General features: G+C 37.3%; 1 long non-coding RNA gene across 1 annotated transcript in view; it reads left to right on the top strand.

Moving 5' to 3' along the window:
• LOC129532913 (uncharacterized) overlaps nucleotides 1-19215 on the top strand; it is a 65886-nt gene that overhangs the window by 6661 nt on the left and 40010 nt on the right. The gene's annotated exons all lie outside the window — the stretch shown is intronic.

Below are 19215 nucleotides of genomic sequence, written 5' to 3'. Positions count from 1 at the left end.
AAAGGATACCCTTTTTCTTAAAGGGAAAGATAAGTCCAAGCAGGTTTTATCATCTGCTAACGAAAGAGCCCTTGGGCCCTGAATAACCGGCAGTGATACCCAGGGAGTACACAATGGTTCTTGGGCTCTGAGACATGCTAGCTTCAGGGGAAACGCCACACATTCCCAGCCGTGGCAACTATGGTGGGAGACTCCTTCTGTTTGAGAAAAGCAGAGGGAAAAGTAAATGGGACTTTGTCTTGCACCGTAGGTACCAGCTCTGCCAAGGTGGGGTAGAGCAGTCTCTTGGAGTCCCTGAGTCCAGGCCTAGGCTCTTGGATGACATTTCTGGAAATGCCCTGGGCAAAAGGAGAGCCCACTGCCCCGCAGGGTGAGTCCCAGGCCTGGCAGCATCCATCACAAGCTGACTGAAGAGCACTTGGGCTTTAAGTGACATCAGCAGTGGCCTGGCAGAATCCCCTATGGGTTGGTGGTGGTGGTGGCCACAGAGAGAGGTCCCTCTGCCTGTAAAAAGGGAAGGGAAGAGCGGGAGGGACTTTGTATTGTGATTTGAGTGCCAGCTTAGGTGCCATAAAATAGAGCATCAGGTAATTTGCTAAGGTTTTTTACTTCAAACCCTGACTCCCAGACAGCATCTCTGGACATGCCTAGGGCCTTGGGGAACTCATTACCCTGAAGGGAAGGGCCTTGAACAAGACTCAGTGCTGTGCTGGCTTCAAGTCTGATCCAGTGCAGTCCCAGTAGTGACGGCCATAGGAGTGCTTGCATCACCACACTCCCAGTTCCAGGTGGCTCAGAACAGAGAGTAAGACTCTGTGTGTTTGGGAGAAAGTAAGGAAAATGAACAAGAGTCTTTGTATGGTAATCCGGAGAATTCTTCCAGATTATATTAAAGATGACCAAGGTGGTACTTCTGTGAGTCTACAAAAACTACAGTATTATTGGGACTAGGCACAAGTCCCTTTGAATATCTGGAAAGCCTTTCCAAGAAGGAAAGACACAAACCTAGACTGTGAAGACTACAATAAATGCCTAACTCTTCAATGCCCAGACACCAACAAACATCTACAAGCATCAATAACATCCAGGAAAACATGACACCACTAAATGAACTAGATAAGTCACCAGGGACCAAGCCTGGAGAAACAGATATATGGTCTTTCAGAGAGATAATTCAAAATAGCTCTTCTGAGGAAACTGAAATTCAAGATAACACAGAGAAGGAATTCAGAATTCTGTTAGATAAATTTAACAAAAAGATTGAAATAATTAAAAAGAATCAAGCAGAAATTCTAGAGTTGAAAAGTGCAATTGACATATTGAAGAATGCATCAGAATATCTTAATAGTAGAATGGATCAAGCAGAAAAAAAGAATTACTGATCTTGAAGACAAGCTATTTGAAAATATGCAGAGAGAAAAAAGAATAAAAAGAATCAAAAGCAATCTAAGAGTTATTGGCCTTAAAGAGGAGGAAGAGAAAGAAATAGGAATAGAAAGTTTATTCAAAGGGATAACATCGGAGAACTTCCCAAGCCTAGAGAAAGATATCAACATTCAGGTACAAGAAGGTTATGGAACATCAAGCAGATTTAACCCAAAGAACACTACCTCAAGGCATTTAATAATTAAACTCCCAAGGGATAAAGAACAAATTTTAAAAACAGCAAGAGAAAAGAAATAAATAACATACAATAGAACTCCAATACATCTAACAGCAAACTGCAGTGGAAAACTTACAGGCCAGGAGAAACTGGTATGACATATTTGAAGTGCCGAAAGAAAAATCTTTCATCCTAGAATAGTATATTTGGCAAAAATATCCTTTAAGCATGAAAGAGAAATAAAGACCTTCCCAGACCAACAAAACCGAGGGATTTCATCAACATCAGACCTGTCCTACAAGAAATGCTAAAGGGTGGTCTTCAGTCTGAAATGAAAGGATATTAATGAGCAAGAAGAAATCATCTGAAGGTACAAAACTCACTGGTAATATTAAGGACACAGAAAAACACAGAATAGTATAACACTGTAGTTGTGGTGTGTAAACTTCTATCAACTTAAGTAGAAAGACTAAATGATGAACTAATAAAAAATAATAACTACATCAATTTTTCAAGACATGGACAGAACAGTAAGACATAAAGAGAAACAACAAAAAGTTAAAAAGTGGGGGGACAAAATTAAAGTGTAGCCCTTCTTTAGTTTTCTTTTTGTGTGTTTGTTTGCTTGTTTATGCAATCAGTTTTAAGTTATCGCCAGCTTAAAATAATGGGCTGTAAGATAGTATTTGCAACCTTCATGGTAACTTCAAATTGGAAAACATACAATGATAAACAAAAAATAAAAAAGCAAGAAATTATATCATACCACCAGAGTAAATCATCTCCACTTTAAGAATGACAGGAAGGAAAAAAGGAAAAGAAGACTGCAAAACAATGAGACAATAAATAACAAACTGGCAGGAGTAAGTTCAATGTTATCAACAGTAATAGTGAATGTAAATGGACTAAACTCTTCAATCTAAAGAAACAGAGTGGCTAAATGGATGAAAGAACAGGACCCAGTGATCTGTTGCCTACCAGAAACACACTCTACCTACAAAGATTCACATAAACTGGAAAATAAAGGGAAGGAAAGAGATATTCCATGCAAATGGAGCCCAAGAAAGAGCAGGAGTAGTTATATTTATATTATAGAAAACAGATTTCAAGACAAAAACTGTAAGAAGAGCCAAGAAAGTAATTATATAATGATAAAGGGGTCCATTCAGCAAGAGCATATAATAAATGTAAGTATATATGCATCCAACACTGGAGCAAGCTACATGTATAAAGCAATTATTATTAGAGATAAAAAAAAGAGATAGACCCCCAACAAAATAATAGCTGGAGACTTCAACACCTCACTTTCCTCATTGGACAGATCTCCCAGAGAGAAAATCAACAATAAAAAAATTAGACTTAATGTGCACTATAGAACAAATAGACCTGATAGATATTTACAGAATGTTTCATCCAATGGCAGCAGAATACACATTTTTCTTCTCAGCATGTGGATCATTCTTAAGGATAGACCATATGCTAGGTCACAAAATAAGTCTTAAAATATTTTAAAAATTACAATAATATCAAGCATTTTCTCTGACCACAATGGAATAAAACCACAAATTAATAACAAGAGGAATTTTGGAAACTGTACAACCACATAGAAATTAAACAATATGCCCCTGAATGACCAGTGGGTCAATGAAGAAATTAAGAAGGAAATTGAAATTTTTTTTGAAACAAATGATAATAGAAACAGAACCTATAGGATACATCAAAAGCAGTACTAACAGGGAAATTTATAACTTTAAGTGCCTATATCAAAAAAAGAAAAACTTTAAATAAATAACCTAATGATACATCTTAAAGAACTAGAAAAGTGAGAGCAAACCAAATGCAAAAATTAGTAGAAGAAACGAGATAATAAAGATCAGAGCAGAAATAAATGAAATTGAAATGAAGAAAATCATACAAAGTATCAGCCAGGCACAGTGGCTCATGCCTCAAATTTTATTGTAGCACTTTGGGAGGCCAAGGCAGGGGAATGGCTTGAGCTCAGGAGTTTAAGACCAGCCTAGGAAACATGGCAAAAACCCACCTCTACAAAAAGTACAAAAAAATTAGTCAGGTGTGATGGCATACATACACATCTGACCAGCTACTCAGGAGGTTGAGGTGGGAGGATCACCTGAGCCCAGGAGGTCAAGGCTGCAGTGAGCTGTGATCATGCTACTGCACTCCAGCCCGGACAACATAGTGAGACTGTGTCTCAAAATAAAAAGGATCAGTGAAACAAAAAGCTGGTTTTTTGAAAAGATAAACAAAATTGACAAGTCTTCAGCTTAGACCAAGAAAAAAAGAGAGATGACTCAAATAAATAAAATCAGAGATGAAAAAGGAGACATTACAACTGACACTGCGAAAGTCAAAGGATCATTAGTGGCTACTATGAGCAACTATATGCCAATAAATTGGAAAATCTAGAAGAAATGTACAAATTCCTAGACACAACAACCTACTAAGATTGAACCATGAAGAAATTCAAAACCTGAACTCACCAATAAAAAATAATGAGATCAAAGCTGCAATAAAAAATCTCCCAGTAAAGAAAACCCCAGGACCCAATGGCTTCACTGCTGAACTCTATTAAACATTTAAAGAAGTAATACCAATCCTACTCAAACTGTTCCAATAAATAGAGTAAGAGGGAATACTTCCAAACTCATTCTACAAGGCTAGTATTACCCTGATACCAAAACCAGACAAGGACACATCAAAGAAAGAAAACTATAGACCAATATCTCTTATGAATATTGATGCAAAAATTCTCAACAAAATATCCAGCAAACAAAATTCAACAATACATTAAAAAGATCATTCATCATAACCAAGTGAGATTCATCCCAAGGATAAAAGGATGGTTCAACATATGTAAATCAATCAATGTGATATATCATATCACATTGTAGGACAAAAATCATATAATCATTTCACTTGATGCTGCAAAAGCATTTGATAAAGTTCCCCACCCCTTCATGATAAAAAAAAAAAACCTCAAAGACCTGGGTATAGAAGAAACATACCTTAACATAATAAAAGCCACGTATGATAGACCCACAGTTGGTATCATATTAAATGGGGAATAACTGAAAGCTTTTCCTCTTAGATCTGGAACATGAGAAGGATGCCCACTTTTACCAGTGTTATTCAACATAATACTGGAAGTCTTAATTAGAGCAATCAGATAAGAGAAAGAAATAGAGCATCCAAGCTGAAAGGAATAACTCAAATTATCCTTCTTTCCAGAAGATATGATCTTATATCCAGAAAAAACTAAAGACTCCACCAAAAAACTATTAGAACTGATAAACAAAATTCAGTTAAATTTGCAGAATACAGAATAAACATACAAAATCAGTAACATTTCTACATGCCAATAGTGAACAATCTGAAAAAAATACATCAAAAAAGTAATCCCATTTATAATAACCACAAACAAAATTAAATACCTACGAATTAACCGAAAAGGTAAAAGATCTCTACAGTGAAAACTCTAAGCAGGATGTGGTGGCTCATGCCTATAATCCCAGCTCTTTGGGAGGCCAAGGCGGGTGGATCACTTGAGGCCAGGAATTCGAGACCAGCCTGGCCAGCATGGAGAAACCCTGTCCTTACTAAAAATATAAGAAAAAAAATCATTAGGCAGGCATGGTGGTGCATGCCTGTAATCTCAGCTACTCAGGAGGCTGAGGTGGGAGGATTGTTTGAGCCTGGGAGATGGAGGTTGCAGTGAGCCAAGATTGTGCCACTGCACTCCAGCCTGGGTGACAGAGTGAGACCCTATCTCAGAAAAAAAAGAAAAGAAAAGAAAACTCTAAAACACTAATGAAAGAAATTGAAGAAGACACCCAAAAAATGGAAAGATATTCCATGTTTATGGATTGGAAGAATCAATAATGTTAAAACGTCCATACTACCCAAAGCAATCTGCAGATTTAATGCAATCCCTATCAAAATACCAAACACATTCTTCACAAAAATAGAAAAAACAATCCTAAAATGTATATGGAATCATAAAATACCCAGAATAGCCAAAGCTATCCTGAGCAAAAAGAACAAAACTGGAAGAATCACATTACCTGACTTCAAATTACACCACAGAGCTATAGTAACCAAAATAGTATGGTACTAGCATAAAAACAGACACATAGACCAGTGGAACAGAAGAGAGAACCCAGAAACAAATTTACACACCTACAGTAAAACTCATTTTCAACAAAGTTGCCAAGAACAGACACTAAGAAAAAAGACAATTTGTTCAATAAATGGTACTGGAAAAACTGTATATCCACATGCAGATGAATGAAACCTGGTCACTATCTCCTTATACAAAAAAATCAAATCAAAATGGACTAAAGACTTACATGTAAGACCTCAAACTATGAAACGACTCCACAAAAACATTGAAGAAACTAAACTGTACAAGACATTGGTCTGAGCAAACATTTGTTAAGCAATATCCCACAAGCACATGCAACCAAAGCAAAAATAGATAAATGGTATCACATCAAGTTAAAAAGCTTCTGCACAAAGGAAACAATCAACAAAGTGAAGAGACAACCCACAGAATGGGAGAAAATATTTGCAAACTACCTGTCTGACAAGGGATTAATAAGTATAATATATAAGGAGCTCAAATTATCCCATTAAAAATGGGACAAAGATCTGATTAGACATTTCTCAAAATAAGATATACAAATAGAAAACAAGTACATGAAAATTAACAAAGAGGTGAAAGAGCTCTGCAATGAAAACTGTAAAATACTAATGAAAAAAATTGAAGAACACACACAAAATTTGTATTTCTCTGATAATCATTGATTGTCAGAGAAATACAAGTCAAAACTACCTCTTCAGGTAGTAACAAATGCTGGTGAGGATGTAGAGAAAAGAGAACCCTTATACAGTGTTGGTGGAAATGTAAATTAGTACAACCACTATGATGAACAGTTTGAAAGTTCCTCAAAAAACTAAAAATAGAGCCACCATGTGATCCAGCAATCCTACTGCTAGGTATATACTCAAAAGAAATAAAATCAGCATATCAAAGAGATGTCTGCACTCCCATGTTTGTTGCAGCACTTCACAATAGCCAAGATTTGGAATCAACCTAAGTGCCCATCAACAGATGAATGAATTTTGAAAAATGTGGAACTTACACATAACAAAGTACTACTCAGCCATAAAAAAGAATGAGATTCTGTTATTTGCAACAACATGGATGGAACTGGAGGTCATTAGCTCAAATGAAATAGGCCAGGCACAAAAAGACAAACATCACATATTCTCACTTATTTGTCCGATCTAAAAATCAAAACAATTGAACTCATGGAGACATAGAAGGATGGTTACCACAGGCTGAGAAGGGCAGTGGGAGTGTGGGGAGATGTTGGGAAAGGTTAATGGGTACAAAAAATATATAATGAATGACTAAAACCCAGTATTTGATAGCACAACAGGATGATTGTACTCAATAATAATGTAATTACATATTTTTAATAACTAAAAGAATATAATTGGGTTGTTTGTAACACAAAAGATAAATGCTTGAGGGGAAGGATATCTAATTTTACATGATGTGATTATTACACATTGCATGAATGTATCAAAGCATGTCATGTACCCTATAAATACATATACCTACTATAGATTCATGAAAATTAAAAATGAAAATTTATTATTATGACATACCATTAATTTGGCCTTGCTAATATTTTATTTTCATTTCTGTGTTTAAAAGTGAACTGTGCCTATAATTTTCTTTTCTTGTACTCTTTCTATTTGTTTTGGAACCAAGACTATACAACCCTCAAAAAATGTTAAGAGCTTTTTTTTGCATTTGAAATTTTGTAGAATTCATCCATAACACCATCTTGGCCTGAGGCTTTAGAAAAAGGGAGAACTTTGATTTTTCATTACGATTTCTTTTTTTTTTTTTTTTTTTTTTTGGGAGATGGAGCCTGGTTCTGTCACCCAGGCTGGAATGCAGTGGCATGATCTCTGATCTCTGTTCACTGGAAGCTCTGCCTCCTGGGCAGTGCATGCCGCCACGCCTGGCTATTTTTTATTTTTTATTTTTTTTGTACTTTAGTAGAGACAGGGTTTCACCATGTTGGCCAGGCTGGCCTCAAATTCCTGAGCTCAGGCAATCCGCCCGCCTAGGCCTCCCAAAGTGCTAGGATTACAGGCGCGAGCCACCATGCCCAGCCTACAATTTCTTTAGTTCTTATCAGTTAATTCAAGTTTACATTTCCTTTTGTGCTACTTTTAACATTTTATATTTTTCTAAAAATTGTGCATTTCATCTGTTTTCAAATAACGATGCTTATTTTGAAAACTTCAAATTAGTACATAGTTTTTCAAAATATTAATTCTGTAAATATTTCTTGTGTTGAAAGTAATTTCCCTTTTTCTTTTCTGTAATTGGTTATTTGTATTTTTTCTCTTCTTTGTGATTAATCTTTCCAGAGGTCTATCATTGATATTTTCAAAGAACTGACATCAATTTGATTCATTTAAATGTTTCGTTGTTCTTTATTATATTGATTTCTGCCTTGAGCCTTATTATATGTATCCTTTGTTCTTTGTCTTTTCAAACTTCTTAAGTTTAATAATTTGCTTTCAGCCTCTTAACTTTCTAATTCCTTAAGTTTATGCTTAATTTATTTGCTTTTGACTTCTCTTGTTTCCTGTTAAATGTATTTAAAGCTAAAACATTTTTTCTAAGTATTGCTTTAGTTGTTTTCACAAATTTTGGCATCGACTATTTTCAAGGCTAATTCATGTCTAAGTATTTCGTGTTTACCTTAAGATTTTTGAAAGTGGTGCTAATTTTAGCCCAAATGTCTAGGCATATGGAAATTTTAACATATGAGATTACTAGTTTATAGACATGTGAGATTTTTATAGAGTTTCTTTAGGTATTGGTTTCTAATTTGATTGAAGAGAGTCAGATAATAATGTGTATGATATTGATCATTTGTAATTTATTGAGGTTTTCTTCGCATGATTAATGTTTGTAAAGTGTGGAGGGGCTTCAAGATGGCTGACTAGAAGCATTTCATGTGCTCTTCCTCCCCTTAGAAGAACCAATACAGTGTGTAGACAATCACGCTTCAAATACATTATCCAAGAAAGAACACCAGAATTCAAAAGAAAAGTGACAGGAAACACTGAAAACAAAGACGTAGAAGAAAGAGAGGCAGCCTGCTTGACTGGGATCAGCTGGGAGCCAGGAGTGACTTCCCAACATGGGGAAAGGGTTAAGTGAGAGACTTTCAGCAGCTCACATCCCCACCATGGAATTATGCAAATCTGACCACCCTGGATCCTCCCAACCCCTGGGAATAACAAAGGGAGCTGCTGGGAGACTGTGACACAGAACTGCTCCAGGGAGGGAGCTCATTCTTTGTCCCATACACTTTCTGAGACCTATGCAGGTACTGCAAGGTGTCATTTTTAAGTGTAGCCTTTCACAAACTGCGGGCTTTCCTAGGGCCCAGCAGCACTGGGACTGAGGTGTTAGGGAAACTTGGGCTGTTGCTGTTGGGACTGCAACACAAGCTAGGAATGGGCTCCCACACCTGGGGCTGACAAGGAAGCAGTATATTGGCTGTAGCTGCCAGTGCTGGGAAGTGAGCACCATCAGGACTGACACTGGGATGTGAGCTGGGCCCACGTTGCTTCTGGGATTCATTGCAAGTTGGGTGGGAGCTCCTGCAGCCAGGCTGAGGTGTGAGCTAGGTGCAGGCTACCACCAGGACTGGCGGCCATGCCTCATCAGAATTGGGCATGAGAGGGATGCATATTACCCACTGGTTTAGGCTGTGGCCACTGAGGCTGGCTTCACAATGGCAGGGACTCAATGCAGCTGCTACCATCCCTCACCCAAGCGGTCCACCTGGGATCTGAGGTTGCCTCTGCTCACCATGGCTGGCACCCGCTCTCCTCATTTGGAGGCCTGAGCATAAGCCTGCCCAACCCGGCTTTATCCCCAATGCTAAAGCACATAGCTTGGGGTCCTGGGGATTTCTCAACCCAATCCACCAAATGGATTGCCTTAACACTCCTCCCAGGGGCCTGAGGTTTGGCCTAAATACCCAATCACTACAACCTCAGCTGACACCTACCTGTCAGCACCACATGCAGGTCTAGAGACTGGCCATTCCAGCACACTGCAGCCACCGCCAAAACATACACACACTGCTTGGGACCCAGGGAATCATCCTATCACAGTTATTGCCATTGCCTTTGCCACACTGGCTACCTCAAGGCCTAAGAACCAACTCATCCACCCACTCCACTGCTGCTACTACTAGCATCCCAGAAAGCCACCTTTAGGCCCAAGAATTGGCCTGTAGATAACAAACAAACCAACAAAGATGCCAGCATGCACCACCCTAGGGTACAAGGATACATGTACTCACCCCATCACTGCTATGACTAGGGCCTGAAGACTGGCCCACCTGACATTCCAGTCCCAACACAACTTTGCCACAGCCTCCACTAATAACTGCACCCTAACATAATAAGGAAATCACAGATACCACTAATGTTGTTTACAACCAAAGAAATCATATGGAGACTACACTACTACACACCACAGAATCAAAGCTAAGGTACCCTACTCAACCAACAACATCTTCTGGAAAAAGATTTTTCCCTATGAAAGTAAATTTAAAAATAGAAGTAACTGTTACAGTCACCAGATGCACAGAACAAGATAAGGACACATTGAAAACCAGGGAACATTGAAAACCAAGGAAATATTGAAAACCAGGGAAATATTACACCTCTAAAAGAACACAGAAATTTTCCAGCAGTAGATACTAATCAAAAAGAAACTCTTGGCCAGGTGTGGTGGCTCATGCCTGTAATCCCAGCACTTTGGGAGGCTGAGGCAGGTGGATCACTTGAGGTCAGGAGTCTGAGACCAGCCTGGCCAACATGGTAAAACATTGTCCCTACTAAAAGTACAAAAATTAGCTAGGCATGGTGGCGCACACCTGTAATCCCAGCTACTTGGGAGGCTGAGGCACAGGAATTGCTTGAACCCGGGAAGCATAGGCTTCAGTGAGCTGAGATAACGCCACTGTGCTCCAGCCTGAGTGACAGAGCGAGACTGTGGCAAAGAAAAACAAAGAAAGAAAGAAGAAAGAAAGAAAGAAAGAGAAAAGAAATTCTTGAAAGCCAAGATTAAAAATTCAAACTATTGATTTTAAAGAAGCTGGATGAGATAGATACAAGATAATTCTGAAAAATAATGCAGGAAAATTAGAAAAACAATTCAGGATATGGATGAGAAATTTACCAAAGAGGTAGATATTTAAAAAAAATTCTGGAACCAAAGAATTCATTGAAGGAAATAAAAAATATATTTGAAAGCGGCAATAACAAAATAGGTAGGAAAAAAGAATCTCAGAAGTTGAAGACAGGTCTTTTGAAATAATCCAGATTAAAAAAAACGATTTTTAAAAAATGAACAAAGTTTTCATAACATTTGAGGCAGCATAAAGCAATTATATTTAAGAATTATTGGATTCCTCAATAGGGAAGAGAGAACAAAAGGATTAGAAAAACTGTTTCATGAAATAATAGATGACTCCCAAGTCTAGCAAGATACTTAGACATCCAGATACAGAAGCTTGACAATCCCCAAGCAGATAGGATGCGATAAGATCTTCTCCATAGTACATCATAGTCAGACTGTCTAAAGTCATAGATAAAGACTGAATCCTAAAAACAGCAAGAGAAAGGTATCTAGTCAACTATAAAGGAAACCTCATCAGAGTAACAGTAAATTTTTCAGCAGAAACCTCACAAGTCAGAAGAAAATGGGAAAATATATTCAATGTTGAAAGACAAATACTGTCAGCCAAGAATACTATAGTCAGCAAAATTATTCATCATAAATGGAGAAAGAAAGTCTTTCCCAAATATGCAAATGCTGGGAAAATTTATAACCACTAAGCCAGACTTACGAGAAATGTTTATGAGAGTCTTAAACCTGGAAGTGAAAAGATGACTTTCACCATCATGAAATGAAACTATAAAACTCACTGGTAAAGCAATCACAAGAAGAAAGAAGACTGAAATGATACCACCACTACAGAAATCTACCAAACCACAACAACAAACAATAATGGAAAAGTTAAGTAGCAAAAAATATATAAAACAACCAGAAAATAATTAACAATATGATAGGAACAAAGCCTCACATATGAATAACAACCTTGAATATAAATGGATTAAATACTCCACTTAAAATTATAGAATGGCTATATGTATTTTTTAAGTGATCCAATTATTTGTTGCTTACAAGAAATCCACCTTGCTAGTAAAGACACATATACAAAAGTAAAGGAATGGAAAAAGATATTCTATGCAAATGAAAACCAAAAGCAAGCAGGAGTAGCTTAACATAAATCACATAAAATAGACTTTAAGTCAAAAATAGTTTTAAAAAAAGACAAAGGAGGTCATTATGTAATGATAAACGGATCAATCCAGCTAGTAGATATAAAAATGCACTCAACACTGGAGCATCCAGATTCGTAAGGCAGACATTACTAGATCTAAAGAGAGAGATAGACTGCAATACAATAATAGTGGGGGACTTCAACACCTCATTCTCAGAATTAGACAGATCATCTAAACAGAAAATCAAAAAACAAATATTGGATCTAAGCTAGTCTTTAGAACAAATGAATGTGATAGACATTTACAGAACATCCTATTCAACAACTGCAGAATATACATTTTTTTAATTAGCACATAAAACACTCTTCAGGATAGACCATATGTTAGGCCACAAAACAATTCTCAACAATTTTTTTAAAAAATCAAAATTATAACAAATATCTTTCAGACCACATGGAATAGAACTAGAAATCAATGGAAAGAGAAACTTTGGAAACTATGTAAATACATAAAAATTACACAGTGTACTCATGAACAACCATTGTGTCAACAAAGAAATTAAGATGAGTATCAAAACACTTTTTGAAACAAATGAAAAGGCAAACATAACATACCAAAACCTGTAGGATACAGTAAAAGCAGTGCTAAGAGGGAAATTTATACCAATAAATTTTTATATCAAGAAAGTAGATAGATTACAAATTAACAATTTAACAATGTACTTAAAGAAAGCCAAACCCAGAATTAGCAGAATAAAAGAAATAATAAAGATCAGAGCAGAATTAAATGAAATAAAGACTAAAAAAGAATACAAAGCATCAATAAAACTAAAAGCCGTTTCTTTGAAAAGGTAAACAAAATAAACTGGTAGCTAGACTAACCAAGAAGACAGAAGATCCAAATAAACGAAATCAAAAATGAAAAAAAGACATTACAATTGATACCACAGAAATACAAAAGATTGTCAGAGACTATTGTGAACAACTATACACTAAAAACCTAAAGAAAATGAAAAAATTCCTGGAAACATACAAGCTACCAAGACTGAATCAAGAAGAAATTAAAAACCTGAAAGAACCAATAATGAGTAGTGAGATTGAATCAGTAATAAGAAGTATTCCAATATAGAAAAACCTAGGACTGGATGAATTCTCAGCTGAATTCTACCAAATGTAGAAAGAACTAATCCCAATCCTCCTGAAATTATTCCAAAAAAAATCAAAGGAAATTCTTCCTAACTAATTCTACAAAGCCAGCATCATCCTCATATGAAAACCAGACAAGGACACAACAAAAAAAGAAAATTACAAGCCAATATTCCTGATGAACATAGATGCAAAAATTCTGAACAAAATACTAGCAAACTGAATGCAATAGCACATCAAAAAGATAATACATCATGATCAAGAAGGATTCATACCAGGAATGCAAGAATAGGTCAACATATATGACTCAATAAATGTGATACATCACATCTACAGAATGAAAAACAAAAAACATATGATCATTTCAGTAGACGAAGAAAAAGCATTTGATAGAATTCAACATCACTTCATGGTAAAAGCTCTCAACAAACTAGGCATAGAAGGAACGTCTGTCAACATAATAAAGACCATATAGGATAAACTCATGGCTAACATTATACTGAATGAGGAAAAGTTGAAAGCCTTTCCTCTAAGAACAAAACAAGGATGTCCACTTCCAGCACTCCAATTCAACATAGTTCTAGAAGTCCAAGCCTTAGCAATCAGGCAAGTGAAAGAAATAAAAGGCATCCAAAGTAAAAAAGTCGAAGTTTAATTGTTCTTCTTTGCTGATAATGTGATCTTATATCTAGAAAAACCTAAAGACTTTACCAAAAAAACTCTTAGATTTGATAAATGAGTTCACCAAAGTGGCAGGATACAAAATCAATGTACAAGAATTAGTAATGTTTTGATACATCAATAACGATCAAGCTGAGAAAGAAATCAAGAAGGCAGTGCTGTTTACAATAGCTACAAAAAATTAAAACACCTAGCAATATATTTAACCAAGGAGGTGAAAGATCTCTACAAGAAAAACTACAAAAACACTGATGAAAGAAATTAAAGATGACACAAATGGAAAAATATTCATGCTTGTGGATCAGAAGAATTAATATCCTTAAAATGACCATATTTCCCAAAGCAATCTACAGATTCAATGCAATCCCTACCAAAATGCTAATATCACCCCTCACAGAATTAGAAAAAGACAATTCTAAAATGCATATGAAACCAAAACATAGCCCTAATATCCATAGCAATACTAATCAAAAAAGATCAAAGCTTGAGGCATCACGTTATCTGACTTGAAAATATATTAGAAGGCTATAGTAACCAAAACAGTATGATATTTGTATAAAAATAGACACATGGATCAATGGAACAGAATACAGAACCCAGAAATAAAGCTACGTATTTATAGCCAGTTGATCTTGGACAAAAGCAACAAAGACTTACACTGGGGAAAGGACACCCTCTTCAATAAATGGTGCTGGGAAAATGAGATAGCCACATGCAGAAGAATGAGACTCTATCCCTATTTCTGACATATACAGAAATCAACTCAAAATAGATTAAAGACTTAAACATCAGGCCTGAAACTATAAAAATACAAAAAGAAAACCTAGGCAAAACTCTTCTGAACATTAGTTGAGGCAAAAAATTTATGACTAAGACTTTAAAAGCCCAGGCAACAAAAACAGACAAATGGGATGTAATTAAGCTAAAATGCTTCTGCACAGCAAAAGAAATAATCAACAGATAGAAGAAACAACCTGTTGAGTGGGAAAAAAAATCATTTCAAATATTTTCCAATATTAGGGGACTAGTATCCAGAATGTACAAGGAACTCAACAAAAAAATAATAATCCCATTAAAAAAAGGGAAAAGGACATGAATAGACAATTCTCAAAGGAAGACTTTCAAATGGCCAACATTTGAAAAAATGCTCAACATCACTAATCATCAGAGAAATGCAAACCAAAACCACAATGAGATATTCATCTTACCCCAATCAGAATGACTACTATTTAAAAGACAAAAAATAACAGATGTTGGCGAGGATGCAGAGGAAAGAGAACACTCACACACTGCTGGTGGGAATACAGCCACTCTGGAAAACAATATGGAGATTTCTCAAGAAACTAAACATAGAATTACCATTCAATCCAGCAATCCCACAACTAAGTATCTACCCAAAGGAAAATAAATCAGTATATGAAAGGGATAACTGCACTGTCTTGTTTATTTACAACACATTCAAAATAGCAAAGATATGAAATTAACCTAAGTGTTCATCAACAGATGGTTGGATTAAAAAATGAGGTGCATATGTACACAATGGAATACTATTAAGCCATAAGAAGAATGAAATCATGTCATTTGAAGTAATATGGATGCAACTAGAGGTCATTATATTAAGTGAAATAATTCAGGCACAAAGAAACAAATATCACATGTTCTCACTTATATGTGGGAACTAAAAAATTGTATCACATGGCAGTAAAGAGTAAAAAGATAGAAGACAGAGACTGGGAAATGTGAGTGGGATGTAGTGGGGAGAATGAAGAGAAGTGAGTTAAAAGGTATAAACACACAGTTACACAGAAAAAATAAATTCAGTGTTTGGTAGCAGAGTAGAGTGATTATAGTTAACAAAAATGCATTGTATTTGGGTGACAGATACCCTGAATATCCTGACTGGATCACTACACATTATATACATGTAACAACTTTTACATGTACCCCATACATTTTTATAAATTAAAAAATGGTAATTAAAAATTTTGTAAAGGTTCCATGTGTGCTTAAAAATAGCTGTATTTTCCTTTTGTTGAGTATTAACTAAATGGAGAAAAAGAATGTGTGTCTATGCATATGCATATGCAATTGAGAGGTGACAGCGTGCTGGCAGCCCTCATAGCCCTCGCTCACTCTTGGTGCCTCCTCAGCCTTGGCACCCACTCCGCCCACACTTGAGGAGACCTTCAGCCCGCCGCTGCACTGTGGGAGCCCCTTTCTGGGCTGGCCAAGGCCAGAGCCGGCTCCCTCAGCTTGCAGGGAGGTGTGGAGGGAGAAGCACGGAGGGAACTGGGGCTGCGGGCCACGCTTGCAGGCCAGCGCGAGTTCCAGGTGGGCGTGGGCTAGGCAGCCCCTGCACTTGGAGCGGCCAGCTGGCCCACTGCCCCAGGCAGTGAGGGGCTTAGCACCTGGGCCAGCAGCTGCTGTGCTCCACTTCTCGCCAGGTCTTAGCTGCCTCCCCAAAGGGCAGGGCTCGGGACCTGCAGCCTGCCATGCCTGAACTTCCCCTGGCACGCCCTAGGCTCCTGCACGGCCCAAGCCTCCCCGACTAGTGCCGACCCTGCTTCACGGTGCCCAGTCCCATCGACCATCCAAGGGATGAGAAGTGCGGGCCCAGGGCGTGGGACTGGCAGGCACCTCCACCTGTGGCCCCCGTGCAGGATCCACTGGGTGAAGCCAGCTGGGCTCCTGAGTCTGGTGGGGACTTGGAGAACCTTTATGTCTAGCTAAGGGATTGTAAATACACCAATCGGCACTCTGTATCTAGCTCAAGGTTTGTAAACACACCAATCAGCACCCTGTGTCTAGCTCAGGGTTTGTGAATGCACCAATCAACACTCTGTATCTAGCTACTGTGGTGGGGACTTGGAGAACCTTTGTGTTGATACTCCGTGTCTAGCTAATCTAGTGGGGACATGGAGAACTTTTGTGTCTAGCTCAGGGATTGTAAACGCACCAATCAGCACCCTGTCAAAACGGACCAATCAGCTCTCTGTAAAATGGACCAATCAGCTAATCAGCTCTCTGTAAAATGGACCAATCAGCAGGATGTTGGTGGGGCCAGATAAGAGAATAAAAGCAGGCTGCCCCAGTCAGCAGGGACAATCTGCTCAGGTCCCCTTCCACACTGTGGAAGCTTTGTTCTTTTGCTCTTTGCAATAAATTTTGGTGTTGCTCACTCTTTGGGTCCACACTGCCTTTACGAGCTGTCACACTCACCACAAAGGTCTGCAGCTTCACTCCTGAAGCCAGCGAGACCACGAACCCACCAGAAGGAAGAAACTCCGAACACATCCGACCATCAGAAGGAACAAACTCTGGACACACTGCTTTTAAGAACTGTGACACTCACCGCTAGGGTCCGCGGCTTCATTCTCGAAGTTGGTGAGGCCAAGAACCCACCAATTCTGGACACACAATGTCTAAAGATCATTAATTGTATTATTCACATGTTCTAAAGCTCTGATTATTTTTTGTGTGTTTGATCTATCATTTTTGCGAGGGAAATGTTAACACTTCCAATTATGATAGTTGACTTAGTAATTCTCCCTAAACTTTTTCAAGTTGTTGCATAGTATTTCTTGAGGTTATATAGTTTACTTCATAGGTATTTATGTGGTTTATTAATGTTTACATGTTATTACTCCATATTCTTTTATCCAAGATACATCCTCTTTGTGTCTTATGACATATTTTACCTTGAATTCTGCTTTTTCAGATATTATAATACCACTCCATCTAATTTGATTCGTTTTATCTAATATAGCTTATTACATCCTTTTATTTTCAAATTTTTGATATCCCATTTATTTCAGTGTGCTTCTTACAGACTGCAAATTGTTATAATCTTTTTATTCTGAAATTCTCTTTATATTGATAAAATTAAACCATTTGTATTCATTATAATAATTTTAATACTATAACTTATTTCTGCCTTATTTTATGTTTTCAATTTATTGTATTTTTTATGATGTGTGCTTCTTTTCTCTTTTCTCGCCTTTTCTCCTTTCTTTAAAAAGTACACATTCTTTTTTTAAAATATAAATTTTTTAAGCTTATGACGTTTGACTTTAACCTAAGGCCCATTTTGTGTTTATTTCTATTAATTTCCCAATTACTCGTATATCTCAATATCCTTTGAGACATCACTAGCTTCTTTCATTCCTTATTTTTAAATGCTGCAGTGCTCCAAGACCCAGTCCTCATTCTTCTCCATCCTTACTCAGTTCCTAGGAAATCCTATTCAGTCCAATGGCTTTAAATATTAATTATATACTGATGAATTCCACATCCTTACCAGGTCTCCAAACCTGCGTATATAACTTCTTCCTCAGTATCTCTGCTTTAATGTTCACTGGGGACCTCAAATTTAACCTGCCCAAAGTAGAAGGTTCATTTACTTCAAGGTTGTATAATTGTGTCTCCTACAGTATCTCCAAAATCCTAGGGGTTTTCTTTGGTTTCTCTTTGTCTACTACTTCACATTAAAATCTTCAACAAGACTACCATCTTTATGTTAAATTATATTCCCAATCTGCCCACTTTTGTCACCTCCACAGCTATCACCCTCATCCATATCACTATCATCTCTCACCTGGATCATTGTAATTACCTACTAACTGTCCTCACTGTCACCTCATTTCCACTATTGCCTAACACCCCCCAACCGCCACCTCCATAATGTATTTATCTCCACAAAGATCTATTTTTAACAGAGAAAATAACACTGCTCCCATACTCAAAGTCTTCTGCTGACTTCCCATCACGATTACATCCAAACTCCTTACCATAGCCTGTTAGGAAAGTGAACATATAATTTATCCATCCAAACCAGGCAGTGTTGAGACTGAAAGAGGCTCTATTAGTAAAGACACCGGGAACAATGACAACTTCACAACTTGATTCCTCCCCTACTCCCTCAGCTCCAACATGCTGCTCTGTTTAATCGTTCCCACAACAAGGTCTTTCATGAGCAAAAATTCAACAAGGATGTATCAAATGCGGAGTATGTGAGGATGCAACAGTGAACACAACAAAGTTTCTCATTTCATGGAGTTCACATTCTAAAAGCTTCTTCCATTTGGAAGACATCCTCCAGATTCTCACACAGCTTAAGCATTCATATTATCCAAATATCTGGTCAAATGTCCCTTTTTAGAAAGATATTCCCAGGATATCCTGCTGCAATAGCCTGACTAACCATCCCATCAATGTCTATCACTAACCCTGATTTATGCTTTTCATGTTTCACCTGAAATTATATTATTCCATTAATTGTTTTCTTATAGCCCGTGTACTATTAATAGTTTGTTCTTGTACTACTATAAAGAAATATGCGAGACTGGGTAATTTACAAAGAAAAGA

The sequence above is a fragment of the Gorilla gorilla genome, chromosome 3 (assembly GCF_029281585.2).
Source record: "Gorilla gorilla gorilla isolate KB3781 chromosome 3, NHGRI_mGorGor1-v2.1_pri, whole genome shotgun sequence".
In the NCBI taxonomy this organism is placed as follows: domain Eukaryota; kingdom Metazoa; phylum Chordata; class Mammalia; order Primates; family Hominidae; genus Gorilla; species Gorilla gorilla.
This window is presented reverse-complemented; position numbering and strand designations above follow the sequence as displayed.